The sequence below is a fragment of the Saimiri boliviensis genome, chromosome 8, assembly GCF_048565385.1.
Source record: "Saimiri boliviensis isolate mSaiBol1 chromosome 8, mSaiBol1.pri, whole genome shotgun sequence".
NCBI lineage: Eukaryota > Metazoa > Chordata > Mammalia > Primates > Cebidae > Saimiri > Saimiri boliviensis.
The window spans coordinates 91347498-91368230 of record NC_133456.1 but is presented as its reverse complement, the minus strand read 5'-3'; the positions used below and the strand labels follow the sequence as shown (position 1 = coordinate 91368230).

At 41.8% G+C, this 20733-nt stretch overlaps 1 protein-coding gene across 14 annotated transcripts in view; it reads left to right on the top strand.

Moving 5' to 3' along the window:
• The first annotated feature begins 14560 nt into the window (after positions 1–14560).
• ITPR1 (inositol 1,4,5-trisphosphate receptor type 1) overlaps positions 14561–20733 on the top strand; it is a 353358-nt gene continuing 347185 nt past the window's right edge. For 13 of the 14 annotated variants that reach the window (XM_074404869.1, XM_074404867.1, XM_039478545.2 and 10 more), the window contains exons 1-2: positions 14561–14800; positions 15620–15695. The gene's annotated coding sequence lies outside the window, so the exon portion shown is untranslated. The remainder of the gene's footprint in view (positions 14801–15619; positions 15696–20733) is intronic. The other variant, XM_010337860.3, reaches the window with a different exon arrangement.

Here is a 20733-nt window from a genome sequence, read left to right as displayed (position 1 = left end):
AGGCTGGTCTTGAACTCCTGGTCTCAAGCAATCCTCCTGCCTTGGCCTCCCAAAGCACTAGAATTACAGGTGGGAGCCACTGCCCAGCCCAATAATTTGCATTTCCATCAGTTTCTCAGGTAGTGCTGATGCTGCTGGTCTGGGGACCACCATTTAGGCACAGTGGGAATAGCGGATAAGAGTTTAGGATTCAGGCCATCCTTGCTTGCTGCTTCCAGGTTGAATGATCCCAGGCAACTTACTTAAATTTTGAAATTCTTAATTTTCTTCATCTATCAAAGAGAGTTAATAAAACCCATCTCCTAGGATTGTGATGAGGTTTAAGTATGATGATCTATGTGAAGGACTTACCACACGGTAAGACCATAATAGATAGTTTCTATTATAATGTGTTACCATTATTATTATTAATGACAGGTTCCTAAGCAGCATACAAGGCACCAGAGGCACACCTATGGATAAGCCAACAGGGATAATAAATGTGCATTCACAAACTGCTCACCTCACAACAGTGAGAGCTTGCTCCAAGTCTCCTGCCCATGGAATGTCATTTAACTTTGTAACTCAAAGGACTCCCAGAGGAAAGAGTCTGAATATAATGCTTTACCCACAAAACAGAATGAAGAGGAAGCAGAAAACTTTCAAATATTTTGTGAAAAATTGTCAAAGAATAGAAAGAGGAAACTCATTTGGGTGTGATGCAATGGCTATAGAAACGAATAGACATAAACTGGGCCAGAAGCAAATTAATTTGGAAATAATTTCGGAGAAGAAAAAGGAACTATGCCATGCTCTTTCCTCTGGGAAATCTGACAAGAAAGTAAGAACTTAGGTTGTTTTTCCTCCTTGTTTTGGGATAATTGATATTATCATTATGTGAAAAAAAAAAAGTCACTATGGAAGAACTCCATTTTCTTTCAACTATGAGGAATTCATTCTCTGTGTCACAGCAACAGCAGAACAGGATAAGTCACTGAGAAACTAGGACAGTCTTGTGATTTCCCCCATGAAAAAGTGTCTCTTTCCTGGTGACAATTGGCTATATCAATGGACAAGACAATAACCTAGTGGAACAAAACTGTTCTGTAATAAACAGTGAATTTATTATAATGTAAAATTTATATACTAGAGTAGCATTAGAACTTTAATTATACCTTTTATTAAAAGTTTTTTTTAAATAAAGAACTGGGCCGGGCGCAGTGACTCCTCCCTATAATCTCAGCACTTTGGGAGGCCAAGGCAAGTGATCACCTGAGGTCAGGAGTTCGAGACCAGCCTGGCCTGCATGGTAAAACCCTGTCTCTATTAAAAATACAAAATACAAAAATTAGTCAAACATAGTGGCACGTGCCTGTAGTCCCAGCTACTCTGGAGACTGAAGCATGAGAATCCTTGAACCGGGAGGTAGAGGTTGCAGTGAACTGAGATCGCACCACTGCACTCCAGCCTGGGTGTGTCTCAATAAATAAATAAATAACTGGTTAAGAGAAAAGGTAGGCCAGGTGTGATAGCTCACACCTGTAATTCCAACACTTTGAGAGGCTAAGGCAGGTGGATCACCTGAGGTCATCGAGACCAGCCTAGCCAGCATAGTGAAACCCCGTCTCTACTGAAAATATAAAAAAGTAGGGCATGGTGGCACATGCCTGTAATCCCAGCTACTCGGGAGGCTGAGGCAGGAGAATCAGTTGAGCCCGGGAGGTGGAGGTTGTAGTGAGCTGAGATCGTGTCACTGCACTCCAACCTGGGCAACAAGAGCAAGACTCTGTCTAAAAAAAAAAAAAAAAAAAAAAAAAGGACAGAGAATAGGTAGAAAAGTTCACTAAATTTATTTAGTAGTTTAAATCCCAGTAGTCTGAGAGTCAGCAGACTGAACTCAAGTCTGGGGTCAGGAAGCCCAGCCTCTCATCCCAGCATAGTCTCTCTTGGCTGTGTGATCTGGAACGATCTTTAGATGTCAGTTCTTTATCAGTGTAAGAAGGGATTGAGTAGATAATTACATTTCTAAAATTTTCACTATCAAGTATCCTTTTTTAAAAATTACTTCTGGGCCAAAAGACTTCACATTGTGAATAACTTTGTATGACAGCTATTTAATTAAGTATCTTTGCTTGCAAGGAGTAAAGACACATTAATAAAAATGACTATAGTATTAATTAATAATAGTTCTCATTTATTGAGTACTTACTATGTGCTGAGCACTTAGATTTCATGTGGTTCTTTCAACAACCCCTGTGAAGGAAGTTCTATCATGATGCCAGGTGGACATATTAGGGGAGCTGGGCTCGGAGAGTTTAAACAACTTTCCCAAGTCAGAAGGCTAGTAGGTGGTAAGGTAAACTGGAGTTTGATGTCGGTCTTGAACCTCTGCAACCTAGTGGTGGCACCTCACACAATGGTGGTGGCATATTGCAATGCTCTGAATGGCTCGAGTTTAGATCTGTAAATTACCAGGAATTCAGGCAATTTTAGGGACTGTCCACCTGGACATCACTCACAGAATCTCTCCTCCATGGCTTCTGTGTTCTCCTTTGTTCCTTAATGGTTACTTCTGCTCCCTCATCACGACAATTGGCCTGTTACTTACCTAACCCCTATGACCAAAAATTCAGGCTTCACAGTCATTTGCCCTAGTCTCTGTTTCACCACTTAAATCTAAAGAGCAGGAATTTGATTGATCCAGGGCACATTTTACATAAGGCAATGCTGCAGGTCGTTGGGCCTGGGGCCTAGGATGTACCCTAAACAGTACAAAATAAAGCAGTGTGGTCTGTGGATGGACCAATGTCCTTTAACAATTAATTAATAATAACCTGTAGTCCAGGAGTTCCAAGCCAGCCTGGCCAATGTAGTGAGACATCATCTATACAAAAAAAAAATTTTTTTTAATTCGCTGTGTGTGGTGGCATGGGTCTGTAGTCCCAGCTACTCAGAAGGCTGAAGCAAGAGAATCTCTTGAGCCCAGGAGACAGAATCTGCAGTGAGCCAAGGATGTGCTAGTGTACTCCAGCCTGAGCAACACAGCCAGACTGTTAATAATAATAATAGATGCTACTTATTTTTGCTTATGAAGTTAGAGGCTTTTTACCAGGGTTTTCTTTTTACAGCAACAACCCAGTGAGGTAGAAACTATATTGGTCCCTTTACACATAAGTAATTTACCTAAACTACTAAACAGCAGAACCCAGGATTCAGAGCTAACTTTTTAGGTTAACAGCTTCATTGATAAATAACTGGGCCAAGTGTAATGGCTCATGCCTGTGATTACAGCACTTTGAGAGGCTGAGGCAGGAGAATGGCTTGATTCCAGAAGTTCCAGACAAGCGAGCCTGGACTACAATTAAAAAATTAGCTTTGGCCGGGCGCGGTGGCTCAAGCCTGTAATCCCAGCACTTTGGGAGGCTGAGGCGGGTGGATCACAAGGTCAAGAGATCGAGACCATCTTGGTCAACATGGTGAAACCCCGTCTCTACTAAAAATACAAAAAAAATAGCTGGGCATGGTGGTGCGTGCCTGTAATCCCAGCTACTCAGGAGGCTGAGGCAGGAGAATTGCCTGAACCCAGGAGGCGGAGGTTGCGGTGAGCCGAGATCGCGCCATTGCACTCCAGCCTGGGTAACAAGAGCGAAACTCCGTCTCAAAAAAAAAAACAAAAAAAACAAAACAAAAACTTAGCTTTGGGAGCCCGAGGCGGGTGGATCACAAGGTCAGGAGATCGAGACCATCCTGGGCAACATGGTGAAAGCCTGTCTCTACTAAAAATACAAAAAAATTAGCTGGGCATGGTGGCACGTGCCTGTAATCCCAGCTACTCAGGAGGCTGAGGCAGGAGAACTACCTGAACCCAGGAGGCGGAGGTTGCGGTGAGCCGAGATCGTGCCATTGCACTCCAGCCTGGGTAACAACAGCGAAACTCCGTCTCAAAAAAAAAAAAAAAAAAAAAAAAAAAGCAGCTAGGTGTGGTGGTGAACACCTGTAGTCCCAGCTACTGAGTTGGGGCCTGAGGCTGGATGATCACATGAGCCTGGAACGTTGAGGATACAATGAACTGTGATCAAGCCACTATACTCCAGCCTGGGTGATCGAGTGAGACCCTGTCTGAAAAAACAAAAATATGCTATACAGTCTACCCATTTAAAGTATATAATTCAATGATTTTTTGAAGAATTACAGAGTTTATAATCATCCTCAAAATCCATGTCAGAACAATTTCATCACTTCAACAAGAAATACCATCCTCATTAGCAATTTTCCTTATTTTCTCCCAGTTCCCCCTCCACCAACCAGCCCTAAGCAACTACTAATCTGCTTTCTCTCTCTATAGATTTATCTATTCTGGATATTCCATAGAAATGGAATCATAGAATGAATGACCTTTTGTGACCAGCTTCTTTCATTTTGCATAATATTTTCATAGCTCATCCACTTTATGGCGTATATCCATAGTTCACTTTTTATGGCTGAATACCATTGTGTGGATGCTCCATATTTTGTTTATTTATCAGTTAGTGGACATTTAGGTTCTTTCCACTTTTTACCTATTATGAATAATGCTGCTATGAACATTTGTGTACAAGTTTTTGTGTGGATGTATGTTTTCATTTCTCCTGGGTAGACAGATATCGAGGAGAGGGAGAATCTAGGTACTTGAGTCCTATGTACTTATGGCCATGGAAAGCTTCTTGAAGTCTGGCCTGTCTAGGACACAAATAATTACTCGTTAGTGCTGTCTGTATCTTGTTTTTTTGACACAGTATCTCGCTCTGTCACCCAGACTGGAGCACAGTTGTGCAATCATGGCTAACTGCAGCCTTGACCTGACAGGCTCAAGCCATCCTCCCACTTCAGCCTCCACAGTAGCGGGAACTACAGGCATGTACCACTGTGCCTGCCTAAGTTTTGCATTATCTGTAGAGATGGAATTTCACCATGTTGTCCAGGCTGGTTTCAAACTCCCGGGCTCAAGCAGTCTGCCTCAGACTCCCAAAGTGCTGGGACTGGAGGTATGAGCCACTGCACCCAACTGGCTATATCGTAATAAAAATTTCTAAGTGAATAAATTTTGCTTCATATATATAGTTGAATATTAAACAACTAGGGCCACCTAGTTTGTTTATAACATTTTAAGGATCTTAATTATCACTTTAGAGACTCAAAAATATATTTACTACACATGTCTATACAATAAATAAATAAATATGTATATATGTATATTACATATCTACTATGTGCCAGGCATTGTGGTAGGAATCCAAGAACCAACAGAATAAAAGGGCATGGTGTTGGAAATTATTCAGAAATCCACCTGTGCATTCTAAATTCTACTCAGATCTCTTTATTATTGTGTGCTTTATGTATGCCAATATTTCCTAAATATAATTCTCTAGAAGGGTATCCCATCCCATGAGCAAAAACTCTTTTACACTTCCTGAATAGGCTTCTTCCCTATGGAGTAAAGATAAAATTCCATGATTTGTTTCCCTCAAGATAGGCCTGTAAGACAAACTCTGCTGTTTCCTTATTTCTCCAAGAATTTTTCTACTTCTTCTTCTTCTTCTTCTTTTTTTTTTTTTTTTGAGACAGAGTTGTGTTCTGTCACCCAGGCTAGAGTACAGTGGTGTGATCTTGACTCACTGCAACCTCTGCTTTCGGGGTTGAAGTCTCTTGCCTCACCTCTCAAGTAGCTGGGATTATAGGTACCCACCACCACACCCAGCTAATTTTTTGTATTTTCAGTAGAGACGAGGTTTCACCATGTTGACCAGGCTGGTCTCAAACTTCTGGCCTCAAGTGATCCACTTGCCTTGGCCTCCCAAATTGCTGGGATTACAGGTTTGAGCCACCGCACCTGGCCTCTATTGCATTTTAAATGAGACAGTGACACAAAATATGACTAATAATGCCATAATTAATTAGTTAACTCATTAAGAGTTATTCCATGAAACACATGAAAGATGTTTTTCCTCTTCCTTTACCTTGTAGTATGGATTAACATGTCACCAAGTGCCACTCCTTTGCTTCAAAACATCATTCTAAAATAGGTTAACATTATAAGAAGTCTTTTTTTTTTTCCTTTTCTTTTTAACATTGGTGCCTCTTCCCTTGTGAAATGCTCTGAAAATAATTTAAGTGGAAGAGAAATAAGGGCCAATTTAATCTGAGAACCCAGTTTCTAATACTGCTTTGGGGTCAGAATGTACACATTCTTCCTTTAAAAAGAAGTAAGGACATCAAACATAATACAGAGATTTTCTATTTTCTTAGGTTGGTAAAAGTAACTGTGGTTTTTGACATTGAAAGTAATGGTGAAATCTGCAATTATTTTGCAGCAACCTAATTATGGCAACTTCTCACCCTACTTCTCTAACCAAGTGAAAATTTCCAAAATCAGATGGACTTTTTTGTTTGTTTGTTTTTTGAGTCAGATTCTCACTCTGTCAGCCAGGCTGGAGTACAGTAGCCCTATCTTGGCTCACTACAAACTCTGACTCCTGGGTTCAAGCAATTATCCTGCCTCAGCCTCCCGAGTGGCTGGGATTACAGATGTCTGCCACCATGCCTGGCTAGTTTTTGTCATTTTTGTAGAGATAGCATTTCACCACGTTGGCCAGGCTTGTCACAAACTCCTGACCTCAAGTGATTGGCTCATCTCAGCCTCCCAAAGTGCTGAGATTAGAGGCATGAGCCACTACACCAGGCCCATTGTGCTTTTTCTGAAGGCCAAGTGTGTGTTCAACTATGCACAAGTTAAAAATGATTAACAAATCCCATCCTTCCTCCCTTGTTTTTTTGGAAGAAAGCCTTGTTCTTCTGCCCAGGCTAGAGTGCAGTGGAATAATCATGGCTCACTGCAGCCTCAACCTCCCAAGTAGGTGGGACTACAGGTTTGTGCCACCACACTGGCTAATATTTTTATTTTGTAGAGAGAGAGTCGCATTATGTTGTCTAGGTTGGTCTTGAATTCCTGGGCTCAAGCTCATCTTGATCTCCCAAAGTGCTGGGACAGAATCCTTTTTTGGAAAGACCAAATCCATTTATATATTACCACATGGAAATTTTTTCATTAAGCCTTATAACAATGTTTCCTCATTCAGGGACTAAGTCTGTGGATCATTAAAAAACTTTCCCAGGAGAAAGAAAAGATGAAGTCTGTAATACACTTCCTTTTTGGAGATGGAGTCTTTTTGTTGTCACCCAGGCTTTGTTGTCGCCTAGGAGTGTCTTGATGCGATCTGGGCTCACTGCAACCTTCGGCTCCCAGATTCAAGGATTCTTCTGCTTCAGCATCCTAAGTAGCTGGGACCAGGCATGTGCCACCTCACCTGGCTCATTTTTGCATTTTTAGTAGAGATGGGTTGTCCAGGCTGGTCTCAAACTCCTGACTTCAAATGATCCTCCTGCCTTGGCCTTCCAAAGTGCTGGGATTACAGGCGTGAGCCACCATGCCAACCCTTCCACTTCCTTTTTCTTATGCATAATTCTTTCTGCTTTTCTGATTGATTTGAAAAGACCCTAAGAAGGACATATTGCAACAAATACAGTATTGTATTTGTATCGTATCAAATAACTTGGAGACTGTTGACCCAAAACTTGCCTAGTAGCTTGTTCTACATTTTACCCAAAAAGCTAAGTGTAGATTTTTCAATCATTTATTGAAAAACCATTATCACCTTCAGGGGTAAAAAATAATTACTTCTCCAGCATAATTGTGAAACTATCACAAAAATGGGCATAGACATCTCTGTGAATATTGCGTGATTTTAGATACTTTTTTGAATAAGATAGGTAAGTGTAAACATATATATAATGTTTAAATTAAATAGGCATGCATTTTACTTTTTTTTTTTTTGAGACAGAGTCTCGCTCTGTTGCCCAGGCTGGAGTGCAGTGGCACGATCTCGGCTCACTGCAGCCCCTGCCTCCTGGGTTCACAGAATTCTCATGCCTCAGTCTCTCCGGTACCTGAAACTATAGGCGCGTACCACCACACATTTTTTGAGAGTGAGTTTCAGATACCATGAGATTTCACTTCAAAATACTTTAGTGTACATCTCTCTCTTTTTTTTTTTTTCAAGGTGGGGTTTCACCATGATGGCCAGGCTGGTCTTGAACTCCTTACCTCAGGTGATCCACCTACCTCGGCCTCCCAAAGTGCTAGGATTACAGGCGTGAGCCACAGCACCTGGCCTAATGTACATCTCTCAAGGACAAGGACATTTTCATACATAACCACAATGCCATTTTCACACCTAAGAAAATTACTTACAATTTTTATAATATTCTAATTTTTACAATTGCTCAAAAATATCTTCTCTAGATTCATTTCAAAATTTCTTTCAATCCAAAATTCAATCAAGGGTCACATGTTGCGTTTAGTTGTAAAGTTTGTTTCAGTCTGTTTCAAATTTAATTTTTAATTTGTAATTGACAGGTAATAATTGTCCATATTTATGGGGTAAAATGTGATGCTTCAATGCGTGTATACATAGTATAATGATTCAATCAGGGTAATTACCATATGCCTCACTTTAAACATTTGCATCTAGATAATCCTCCTGCCATATTTTTTAAATGACACTGATTTATTTGAAGAATCCAGGCTAACAGTCTTGTGGAATGTCCTGCATTCTGAGTTTGATTGCTTCCTCATGAATATTTTTGGCAAGAACATTTCACATGTGATGTTGTGTACTTCTTATAGAATCATATACATATGTAAATAATGTCTAGTTGTCCAAGTATTGCTGGTAATAAATTACATGGACGAATCATATTGGTGATTCCTATTATTTCTTCACTGTAAAGGTCATTTTTCACTTCACAATTAGTGTGTAACATATAGAGTGATTTTTAGGACCACATGATGATCTTATTCCTCATCAACATTTCCCCCAGAGTGTTTGGCATCTATTTATAATCTGCCTAAATAAATTATTATTTATTTTTTTGAGACAGGGTCTCACTGTGTTGCCCAGGCTGGAGTGTAGCAGTATGATCACAGCTCACTGCAGCCTCGACCTCACTGGGCTCAGGTGATCCCCCCACATCCGCCTCCCGAGTAGTAGGGCCTGCAAGCACTTGCCACCACAACCAGCTCATTTTTGTATTTTCTGCAGAGATGGAGTTTTGCTGTGTTGCTCAAGCTGGTCTTGAATTCCTGGGCTCAGGTGATCTGCTCACCTCGGCCTCTCAAAGTGGTAGGATTATAGGCTTGAGGTACTGTGCCCAGCCCTATCTAAATAAATTATTATACTGGAAACTGAAAAATGGTGATTTTCTATTGTTATTATTTGTTCTACATGTATTCGCTGAATTATTCTGTAAAAAAGAGCTTTATGTTTTTCTTTTGATACACAGATTTCATTTCAGTTTAACTGCTAGGATAAGACAAAAAAAGGCTTTTCCAAGATTCCTTCAAGTCCCCAGATCTAGCTTGTCTACCAGAGCAATTTAGGATGACAGTCTTGCAGATGGGAGGCAGGAGATGGGGGTAGTTAATAATAGACCCCTGGCTCTGCATGTTTTACCCAAAATAATGAATAAGAATGTAATAGTTCTGTTTGCTTCCTTATGTGTTTCTAGACAGTACTAGCAGCAATCATCAGAGATGGTATAGCAGCCACTTCCATATGGCATAAATTACTAGGAACTCCTTAACTTTTGCATTATTTTATAGTTATCATGCTAGCTTCCAATTTTAAATTATTGACTGTCCATGTTCCCTCCACTCACAAGGTGACTGATCAGCAGTCTCTTCTGTACTCCAGGGATAGGAAAACAAAAATAGGCCCTCTCCTTCTCTGTGTCTTCTCTCATTCTCACAGGATATCTAGAGCCTAGATTCAGAAAACATCTTACTTTACTTTTTTTGGCTCCATAACAAATTGTCCTCTATCCTCTCTCCTGTCCTTGTTCGAACATCAGCTCCACTTTTTCCATGTCAAGTAGGGCTGATTAAGTGTCTGTAGGTCTTTTCTTCTGGTCATCTTTGTAAGTTTCAACTAGCCAGTAAGTGCTGAATGCCTACTCTGTATCCAGAGCTAAACTAGACGCTACAAAGGGTCCTATATTTATAGGACTTACTCCCTATCTTCAAAGACGTTACCTGAACGGAAAGACAAATATCACTGAAAAATTGAGCTAAAAGAGAATCTAGTCTTACGGAGTTATCTATGAATGATTTTTAGAGGACTGGTACAAGAAATTCCAAGAACTGGTACAGAAATTTGGAGTATCTGTGTTGTGCTGGGGCAAATGTCCATGTATTTTATGAGTTTCGACAAGGGCTATGATGCTATCCATCCACCATAAAACATTAACAATGACCAAGAGAGGCTAGTTGGACTAGCTATACAGTAGCAATTCCTCTTTGCTGATGTTTTCCATGGTCAATGGTAGTCCACATACTAGATAATACAGTATCAATGCCAAAATATAGATTGAATTCTATGATTGGGTGTTGGACATTCTATCTTGCCATTTAACAGTGACTTAGAGTTATCAATGAAAGCACTCAAGGCTCACTGTGACTTTCATAGTGATTCTGTTTTTTAAAAAATGTTTTATGGGTACATATGTGTATATATTTTGGGGTACATATTTTGATACAGGCATGCAATGTGAAATAAGCACATGATGGAGAATGGGGTAGTCATCCTCTCAAACATTTATTCTTTGAGTTACAAATAATCCAATTATACTCCACAGGCAACTGAGGTCTTATGCCTGAGAGAAAATTGGGAATAGTGCTGCCTGAATAATCTGAAGCCTGGTACTATATCAGGACACATCAACATTATCTCCATTCCTGTTGGTAATGTTCTCTTACTGTACTATAGCTAGGGTGAGTTTGCGAAGCCCTTTCATGTCCTATTACCCAATGACCCAGTGAGATTGGCAAAACAAGGATTGTTAGTATCCCTTTATCAAACAAAATAAAACAGGATATAAAGGGTGCAGCTGAGCATCAAAACCACTTTCTCTGATCCCTCCTTTCTCCAGCTTATCTTGCTCTCTTAACCAGGGCAGCATCTGAGGTGGGCTTCTAGGCAGATGAATTCAGTTAGCGTTTTCAGCTGTGTATCGCTGATGAAATCTGCTTCTATTTGTAGGTCTTCCCTTGGGGTAGGCTTGTGTGCTAGTTTTGGACTTTCTTCAGACTTCTGCTCAGTCTATGATACTGTACTGACCTTGCAAAGTCCTCCTAGTTCCCTCCATGAACATTTCAAGGGCAAAGTCATGAATTGCCATTTTCATGGGCGGGTCATCATCTCAAAATGTGATCTAGGAATTTAGATTCTTAGTTTTCTAGATCACTGCTGTATAATAGGATGTGATACGAGCTACATATCATATGTAATTATTAATTTCCTAGTAACTATATTAAAAAAGGAAAAAGCAGGCAAAATCAATTCTAATAATCTATTTAACAGAAATATCCAAAATATTACCATCTCAACATGCAATCAATACTCAAATTAAGATATTTTGCTTTTTTTGTACTAAGTCTTTGAAATTCACTGTGTGTATAACATCTATTTCACATCTCAGAACTAGCTACATCTTACGTGGCTAAATGGCTGGTAGTCACTGTACCAGAAAACAAAGGTATAGAACATTCTTCTGGAAAAAAATACAGTGAAGAGAAAGCAGCTCCTTTCCCTCTACTGATAATGGAGAATGAGTTAGGCAGTGACCCTTTTATTCTGACATTAATCATCATAATTTATCAGTCATACATCATTGTAGAGAACCTCTTCACATTGTAGCAACATTAACAAAATTTCTTTCTAGTGACCCAGCAGCTTCCAGACCTTACAAAATTACTTTCTAGTGACCTAGCAGCTTCTAGACCTCATAACATGTTGAATAGGACTATCTGTATACACAGGCAAAGAAAACAGGCTATGATACAGATGGGCTAAAAGGTGTGCATGCTCCAAAAGTATGGTCATGTAGCCTGCCATATGCCTGACACACCTTCCATTAAAACATTTTTCAACAAACATTTTTTTTTTTTAACACATGTACTGCAGAAAGAAGACCAAGTCCTTCTGGGTCAGGGGAGGTAGAGAGCACAAGCATGTAGAAGACACAGATGCTGCCTTCAGTGAAATTTGTGTTCTCTGAGGGAAGACAGCGGAAAAGACAGGTGGGAGATTAAATGTCCCATTATATGATGAAGATGAAAATTGTCCAATTGGATCTTCAGAAAACCCCTGTTAAAATTCCATTGTTTCTGAGTTACAAGCACAGGAAATAATTACCCTTCACCGTTTACCAGTTACATAGGCATAGGCTGATTTGTTGAATTTGCTTGAAAAGCAGAGCCAAAGGTCCTTTGAAAATGGAAGAGGTTTTCATGGGGGAAGAGATGAGAGTGGGGCAAATGAGAAACATCTCCTTTATATGGCAGATGGGGGAGTTTCTTGATGATGGGGAGAGGCAGCTTAAAGTGTCAGGCACTAGACTCCAGCACCCAATGACCAGGAGAAGGGAGTGGAGGAGTGAATATCGTGAACACAAACTTTATCTATTTCAAGAGCTTTGCCCATTCCTGGACTGGTATTAAATGCTTGTCTGAGCAGGTAAATACAGTGCATATGCTTACATTGGGTAGGTAGTGGAGAGTAGTAGTTTAAGTCCAGGGTTCAAGAGTCAGCTATTTGTGTGACGTTGGAGGAAGTAATTTAACCGATTCCTGGTCCCACCACCTCCCCTCCCGCGTTTTTCGTAAGTAAAAAATGGCTTAATAGGATTTAATGAGGTGCTATACAGAAAGAGTTCAGAGCAATGCCTGGCACATGGCATTCACCCAATAAATGTTAATAAATACGATTCGTTTTGGCATTATGTCTAGTAATTATTAGCTATGATGCTCCTCTAATTTGTTAAAGTTTCATAAGACTCGACTCTATCTTAAGGAATCCTGCTAAAAAGCAGACAAATTCGAATGAGAATCTCCTTAAGACGGCAAAACTGATGAAAATGACTTGCCCAATGGCTTAGAGGCTGCTCCTAAAATGGGGAGAGAGGCTATTTAAGGAATCCTGCTAAAAGGTAGACAAATTCTAATGAGAATCTCCTTAAGGGGCAAATAGATGAAAATGACTTGCCCAAGGGCTCAGAGGCTGCTCCTAAAATGGGGAGAGAGGCTATTTAAGGCAATGGCGATGGATTTCCCCAAAGACAGGGTTTCATACACTTAACAGTCTGGAGCCAGAATCCAGGCTGTACCGCTTAACTCGAGGGGTCACTTGGGAAGTTACCTGATTTCTCTGAGCCCTGGATTGTGCACCTGCCAAATAGGTATGATAAATATAGCTACAGTTGGTGAAACTCAATCGCATGACGCATGAAAAATGCATGGGTCTGGGATCAGTAAAATCAACCTCTCCATTGATTATTATCACTATTATTACTATTGTTGTTATAACAGATCTTTAGGCGGCGTCAGGAAGTGCCTGTCCGGGATGCTATGATGCGTTTGGCTCACCACTATGCCCCAGCGCCTGGCACCCAGTAAACACTCAGGAAACGTTTGGGGAATGAATATACGTCATTTGAGGCAAGAGAGGGCAGTCGGCTGACTGCCTCTGGGCTTAGCTCTTCCCCAACTTGAGCAGCTTGTAGCGGAGCCAGGCACTACTTGGCAGCGGGTGAAACCCACCTCGCCCCAGTCGGAGCTGTTGGAGAGCGCCCCGCCTGGACGCGCATCTCAGTCGGAGCGGCACTCTCCCAAGCCCTTCTTTTTCTGGTTTGCGGTTTATTTACTTAAGCATTTACAGCACCCAGGAGCAGAGGGGGCTGCTAGAGGTAGGGTGAGGGCCGAGATCGTATTTATTTTCTGCCTCGCAGTTTCAGAGCAAGTCACAACACGGCTCCTTTATTTGCGCACCGGAGAGGCTGGCGTTTCTTTACCTCCTGAGGGGCGACCAGTGACACCCGCAGCTCGGGCTCAGAAAAGTGCTCTCACGCGACTTGCCCGTGTCCGCCTGCGTGGTCCGTCGCTCCCAGGCTTGTTTTTTCTTGCAAACCCGAGCAGGGCCGAGCAGATTAAATAAAGACAACCTCGCGCCTTTAATCCCTGACTACAAACACTGGCGTTTTTGTGCCCTGGATTTCTGAAATTCTTGGCTCGGGGACCCAAGGCAGGGGGAGGGTGGGTAAAAACTTCCCAAAGCAGAAATCCGAGCGCCTCGCCCCTCCCCGGCCCCAGTGACACCTGGATTCCAGGGAAGGGGGCAACCGGAGGAGAGACGTCCCCAAGGGTTGGGGGCGCTTCCCAGGGGCGGCTTTGTACGGCGGGCTCCAAGTCCTACCGACCTCAAACAGCGAACCAACCCAACAGCCAGAACGCCCCGCAGGACACCCCTCCCCAGTCCCCGCGCGCGTCTATTTAGGGCCCAGCCCGGGCGCCCAGGGGGTTCTGGGACTTGTAGTCCCTCCCCTCAGCCTCAGGCGCCGCCGCGACCCGGGACTCGGACTACATTGCCCAGGGAGCTTTCCGGCCTATATATGCCACCGGGAGCCGCTTCGGAGTGCAGTAACCATGTGGATGTGCTGCTGAAGCGTTTCCTCAAGCTTGCTGGGGTGGGAGGAGAGGAGGAGGAGGAGGAGGTGGTGGAGGAGGAGGCAGGGGGTGGAGAGAGAGAAAGCGCACGCCGAGAGGAGGTGTGGGTGTTCCGCTTCCATCCTAACGGAACGAGCTCCCTCTTCGCGGACATGGGATTACCCAGCGGCTGCTAACCCCTCTCCTCGCCCTGCTCCCCAAAACCGGCGTGGCTCCCCGGGCACCAAGGTAGCGGCTGGGGCCGGGCAGAGGGCGCGGGGAGTTGGCACTGGCTCCCTGGGCGCAGAAGTTTTTGCCCCGCTCTCTGGGAGATCTTGATAGATGTGCATGCACTTGGCATGCATTTGGGGGGTTCCTTTACTGCGGGCAGTTTTTGGGGGGAGCTCATTTGAAGCTTAAAAAACCTTAAATATCCTCGACTCTAGTGCATAGTTCTGGGGGCTCCCCATTCCGGACTGGTATGGCATTCCCCCAAGTTGGAAAGTGTTGCTGCAGCTGCAGGAAATAGTTTTTTTCTTTTTTTGAAGAGAGAGGTTGTGGGGGTGTCATATGTAAGTCTGCTCAAGGAAATAATCTTTCTAAAAATATAGTCCTCTCTTGCACTGCATGGTTGGGAGAATAATGGATGTTTGGGGGGCCCCCGTGGGGAGGGTTTTTAAAAACGGAAGAAAACCGGGGAAGCAATGAGGGATGAAATGTGGACGAAGCTCACGTCCAGTGAGGATGCAGGCTTCGGATACTTGGCCACCTCGCCGGGAAACAAGTGCTTTGGGATCTGCCAAACACTTCCCTTATTTCCAACCTCCTGCACGTTCGAAGTTTGTGCGTGCCTAGTCTCACCTGTTAGTTACATCCTGGAAATGAGCGTAGTTACCTGTTAATCTTCTCCCAAGCGATCCCACCAACCTGCCTGACAAGTTTGGGGAGCGGAGGTCTCCCCAGGGGAGGAGGCTAAAGAAGGTGGAAACTTGTAATTTAGAGCATTCCTGTTAGAGACCCATCTTCCGCGGTCTGTTACTCAGTCTTCTTTTTTTTCTAAATATTTAGGAGCTGACTACAGAAGAGCAGGATTTGCACCCCTCGCTGGGCTTGTTTTGGCGACAGAGTGCCTGACTCGGGTCAGGTGAGTGTGGAAGCCTGAGTGCTGTAGTCAATGAATTTTTGTCCTAAGCCTATTTTAAGTTCTATCTTAAACAGCCAAGGAAGTGGGAAGTAAGAAAAAGAAACTCCGTGGTTCAGTCGTCAAAATTTGCCTCTGCCTTTGGTGAGGGCTTTAGAGGTCCAGTGGACAGTCCGTTTCTTGGACGTAAGCTCAGAATTGAAGGAGCCTGAAGGTTTATGAGAGGCGGGGGGGAAAGGCCATTAAATGGAGCAATAAAACGGCGGCCCATTGCCGGGCTGTGCTGGTGATTTAAATTCTGAAGGATGCAGTGCGTTTCATATGCCAGGATGTGTAAGCAGTATTAACTGCCTCTCTCCTTCAGAAAATAGTTACTCTTTTCTAACTTTGAACGTGTGGCTTAATCAGAGTAGGTTGGACTGCAAGAAATGAAAGTGGTTGCTGCAAGTTGAAAGTGTTAGAACTTTAAAAAGGGAAGTTAGTTGTTGAAGCTTAAGATAGTAACATTCAGCCCTTGACTCAAGCCACCTGAATGTCAAGGAATCTGGCAGGTTCCTGTTGTTTTGGGGCCTGCAGTGGAATATGAGCTGAGAGCAGCATTTGTCTGCAAACACAACAGTTTCTATTTTTTCCCCAAAATGGTCAGACTGCATTTGAAGAGTGGGAGCTTTCAACGGGTGCACGTACATCACTATTGCTACAGATTTGGCCATCAAAAGTTTTTTCTCCTGAAATGTTCAGAAACATGGTAAATAGCAGGATAACAGAGGTGGGTGGGGTGGGTGGCTGGGTCTTAGTAACGTTTTTAACATTCTAAATATTTAGGTGTTCCCTGGGCTACAATCTTTGGACTTTTTTAAATGAGAAAATAAAAGTCAGACACTTCATTATAGTGGTGTAGTGCTTTTGTTTCCTGTTGATAAGATCCTCGGGAGTACTGGCGGAGTGAGAAGCATTTGGATGTGAGAACTCTAGTTTCTTATTGGAATTCTTTTATTGACTCACATGGCTGTATGAGGGCTCACAGGGCCAAGTACTGGGGTCTAGTTCCCCTCTTCGGAATTAGCTGCACGACAAGGTGAAACTGGTTCACAGGTTCTTTTCTAACTGGTTGGTAAAAATAATAAGATGGACACACATTAAGTACTCATAAGCCGGGGCCAGAGCCGTATGTCTCAGAAGCCCTGTGCGTGAGATACAGGTGAAGACACTGAGGTGCAGAGAGTGAAATCACTTGTCCAGTAGCTGCTATAAAGTAGGTGCGAGGTATACGTCCGGGCAGTGAGGCTGTGCTGCATCCCACAAATGGACCTAAGCTGATGTGGGGATGATGGGGATGATCGGAAGTGGTGAGAGGGAAGCTAGGAAAAATGGTAAACGTACTGCTATTGATGAAGTAACTTGCTTATATCCCACCAATGATGAAGTAATACTTAACATTGATGTAAGAAGGAAGGAATATAGCCACAAATATAGGGATAAAAGAGTGCAGATATTTGAGGCGGTTTTAGATGTTGTAATGAGTTCACTTTGGAAAGCCTGAATGGGGAGAGTAGAAAGAAACAACACAAAACCACAAGAAACATTTTGCAAGTTAAGTATTAGGCTCATCTCCCAGCTGAAATACATCTTGATTATTTACATCAAAGCATCTGAGTAGGTGAAAGGATCAGGCGTTTCTCCATCTGAGTAATTCGAAAGTTTAAACTGTAGGTAGTGTGCAATGTGAAATGTTGCTACCTTTTCATATACCTTCCAGTTTTCTTTGCAGCCAGTTGTGCAGACGTTTCTGTTTTCCATTTTTTTCTTGCAAGTACGTGTGTGTATGCATATGTACATTGAAAGTACAATCTGCTCTTTGAATAATTCAAATCCGAACAGAAAATCCTTTCAAGATACCCTTCTTACCAGACCGGGAAAGTTCTTCAAGTTCTAATTGAATTACTCTGGCTCTTGTATTGAGATTCATGAAAGTCATTTGGGGTTGACAATAGTATTATCCATTTCAACAAAGTGATTGTCTTTTGGAGGGAATTGGCCTCTTTAGGAAGGAGAAGTGGAATGGTTGCTTAGAAAAAAAGAGGTGAATTCCACAGAAAGATCAACAGTCTTCAAAGTATTTTCAAGTGAGAAAGATCGGGGTGTTAGAGGAGAGTGGGCAGAGAGAAAGATAAAGAAAAAGAAACTCTAATCCAATGGTGTGCAACAGTTGCCTTCCAGAGGAGAGGAAATATCACACGGCTTTTCAGCTCATTTATAATGGTATAATGGAAACTCTGATTTCTTCACACGCAGCTCTTAGAAAACAAACCAAAATAAAATAGCACCGAATATGAACAACAGAAAAAAACAGCCAAAATAAAAGTAGGCCTGGAGTTAGGTTTCTAGGTGAAGCTGTCTTTGGATACATCTAATTAAGGAGTCTCTACAAGGCCATTGTCCATCTTGTTTACTATTGGTTTGATTTTTAAAAATAAAACACATTGCATTTGCAGGCTGTCTATTAATTAGAAGTGAATGCAGTTTTTTTTTTTTTTTTCATTTTTGCTGTTTTAAGTTTGTGCATAGCTCAATTGATGAATGCAGTTAAGGCTTGAAGTCAGTGATGTGAATGATATAACTTCGGTGATTCCTTACAATTGTCTTGGTGCCTATGGTTCTGAGATGATGCTACTGATCACGAGCCAAATAAACTACTGAAACCATCATCCATTGAACTTTGAGATTCCTAATTTGGATGTAGTTTAAGGCACATAGTGTGGTAAATCTATTTAGTAGACTCTGAGGACGATTCAAGTTGTGTGTGATTCAAGTGTTTTATTCTTCATTCAACAAATTTCTTGAGCACGTGCTAGATACTAAGGTGTATTCTAGGTGCTCAGAATACGCAATGAACAAACCATCCTGTTCCCAAAAAGCTTATGTCATAATTGGTGGCAGGCAGCCAATATAAATAAGCAAGTAAGAAGTACAGTATTAGAGGTAGTAAATGCTGTGGAGGAGAAGAAAGCTGGTTAAGGAGGGAACAGAAAATAACAAGTGGAGACATTAGATCCTTTGTGCATTGCTGGTGGGAAGGTAAAATGGTGAAGCTGCTGTGGAGAGCAGTGTGGCAGTTACTAAAAAAAATTAAACGTAAAATTACTATGTGTTCCACCAATTCCCCTTGAAGGTATATACTTTAAAAAATTGAAAGTAGGAACTGAAGCAGGTATTTGTACACCGGTGTCAGCAGGCGCATTATCACAGAGCAAAAGGTAACAACCCAAGTCTATTGAAGAATGCATAGATGAACAAAATGTGAACTATACATACAATGGAATATTATTCAGTCTTAAAAAGAGAATTCTGACACATGCTACAATGTGTATGAACCTTGAAAACATGCTAAGTGAAACAAGCCAGAAACAAAAAAGGACCCTTATTTTATTATTTTTCCTTCACGAGGCATCTAGAGTAGTCAGATCCCTGCAGTTAGAAAGTAGAATGGTGATTGCTAGGGGAGAGAAAAGATGGGTAGGGGCAGTTAGTGTTTATTGACGAGAGAGTTTCTGTTTGGAAAGATGAAAAAGTTCTAGAAATGCGTGGTGGTGATGCTGCACAAAAGTGTGAATGTACTTAGTGCCACTGAGTTATAACACTTAAAAGTATTCTATGGTATATATATTTTACAGCAATTTTAAAAAGCAACAAGACATAATGAGAGGCTTTAGGGGAGTACTTAGGTGGGGATTAGATCTTTACTACATGATGTCTCAGCACAGACCTGAAGAAGGCAAGCGAGTTGGCCCTGTAGATATCAGGGAGAAAGTGTGTTCCAAATGTCAGAGCAGCAAGTACAGAGGCCCTGAGATAGCAGTGGGTGTGAGGTGTTGGAGCAGGGAGGAGGAGGCCAGGGTGGCCACAGCTGAGGGAGAGTGCTGGGAGTTTGGAGTGAGAGGGACCCAAGGTCCAGGCCTATAGGGACCGGATTTTGCAGGTCACCAGTGGTTTATCTGAGAACTTGTAAACTCTCACAGAATTCTCAGTGTGGTTTTCAACATCATGAAACTATGTTGTCCTTTCTGGAGAGACTCTGGTGAAGCTGGCAGGATCACATAGCAGATGGGAACTTGATAGGGGGTAAAACCCAGATATCTGGACTGTCTGGTTAATGACAGGACTTACTGGGATTTTAATTCACTTCAGTAGGAAAAGTGAATTAAAAAGCTTTACAAGTAGGTGAACATACATTTGACTTGGACAGCAATTTCTAAGAACCTAATGATAATCCTGGAGTTTCAACACAAACCTTCTATGTCCTACCGCCACCCTGCGGTGTATCCAGTGTCATTTTAAGAGAGATTTACAAGGAAGACTAATGTTCTGCTCTCCAGCATCCTTGGGGAATTAGAAGCTCTACAGTGGTGATTCTCCCTAACAAGTGAAGGGGACCCCTGTATATGTGCACACTTAAAGCACAACTCAAATTTTGTTACTTATTATGTAAGATATGCATATTCATGTAGCACACTCCTTGGACTCAGCTACTTAGGAGGCTGAGGCAGGAGAATCACTTGAGACCAGGGATTTGAGTCTGTATTGCAGTATGATTGCATCCGTGATAGCTACTGTTCTTCAACCTGGGCACCATAGCAAGACCCTGTCTCTATTAAAAATTTTTTATGAGGAGAAAAAAATAGCATATTCATTGTAGTGCAACATTAGGAAATAAAGATGAGCAATGAAACAAAACAATTCCAACTATTCAAGATTAGAGTTTCAGGCTTTTCCTCTAAGTATACGTATGTAAAATTTATGTATATATTTAAATTTCATAAAAAGGGATGCATATAGTACCTCTCATTTGATAAATTACCTTTTGTACATATTGAACATCTTTTATTTTTAATAAATAGACATCTGTGTCTCATTTTTCTAAATGTATCTGCCCCTTTGATGGCCTTTCATTTTTACTGCGTCTGTGTTTATACTTCCTTGATATATATACATACATACATAGATATTTGTAAAAAATATATATTACAATTTTAAACAGACC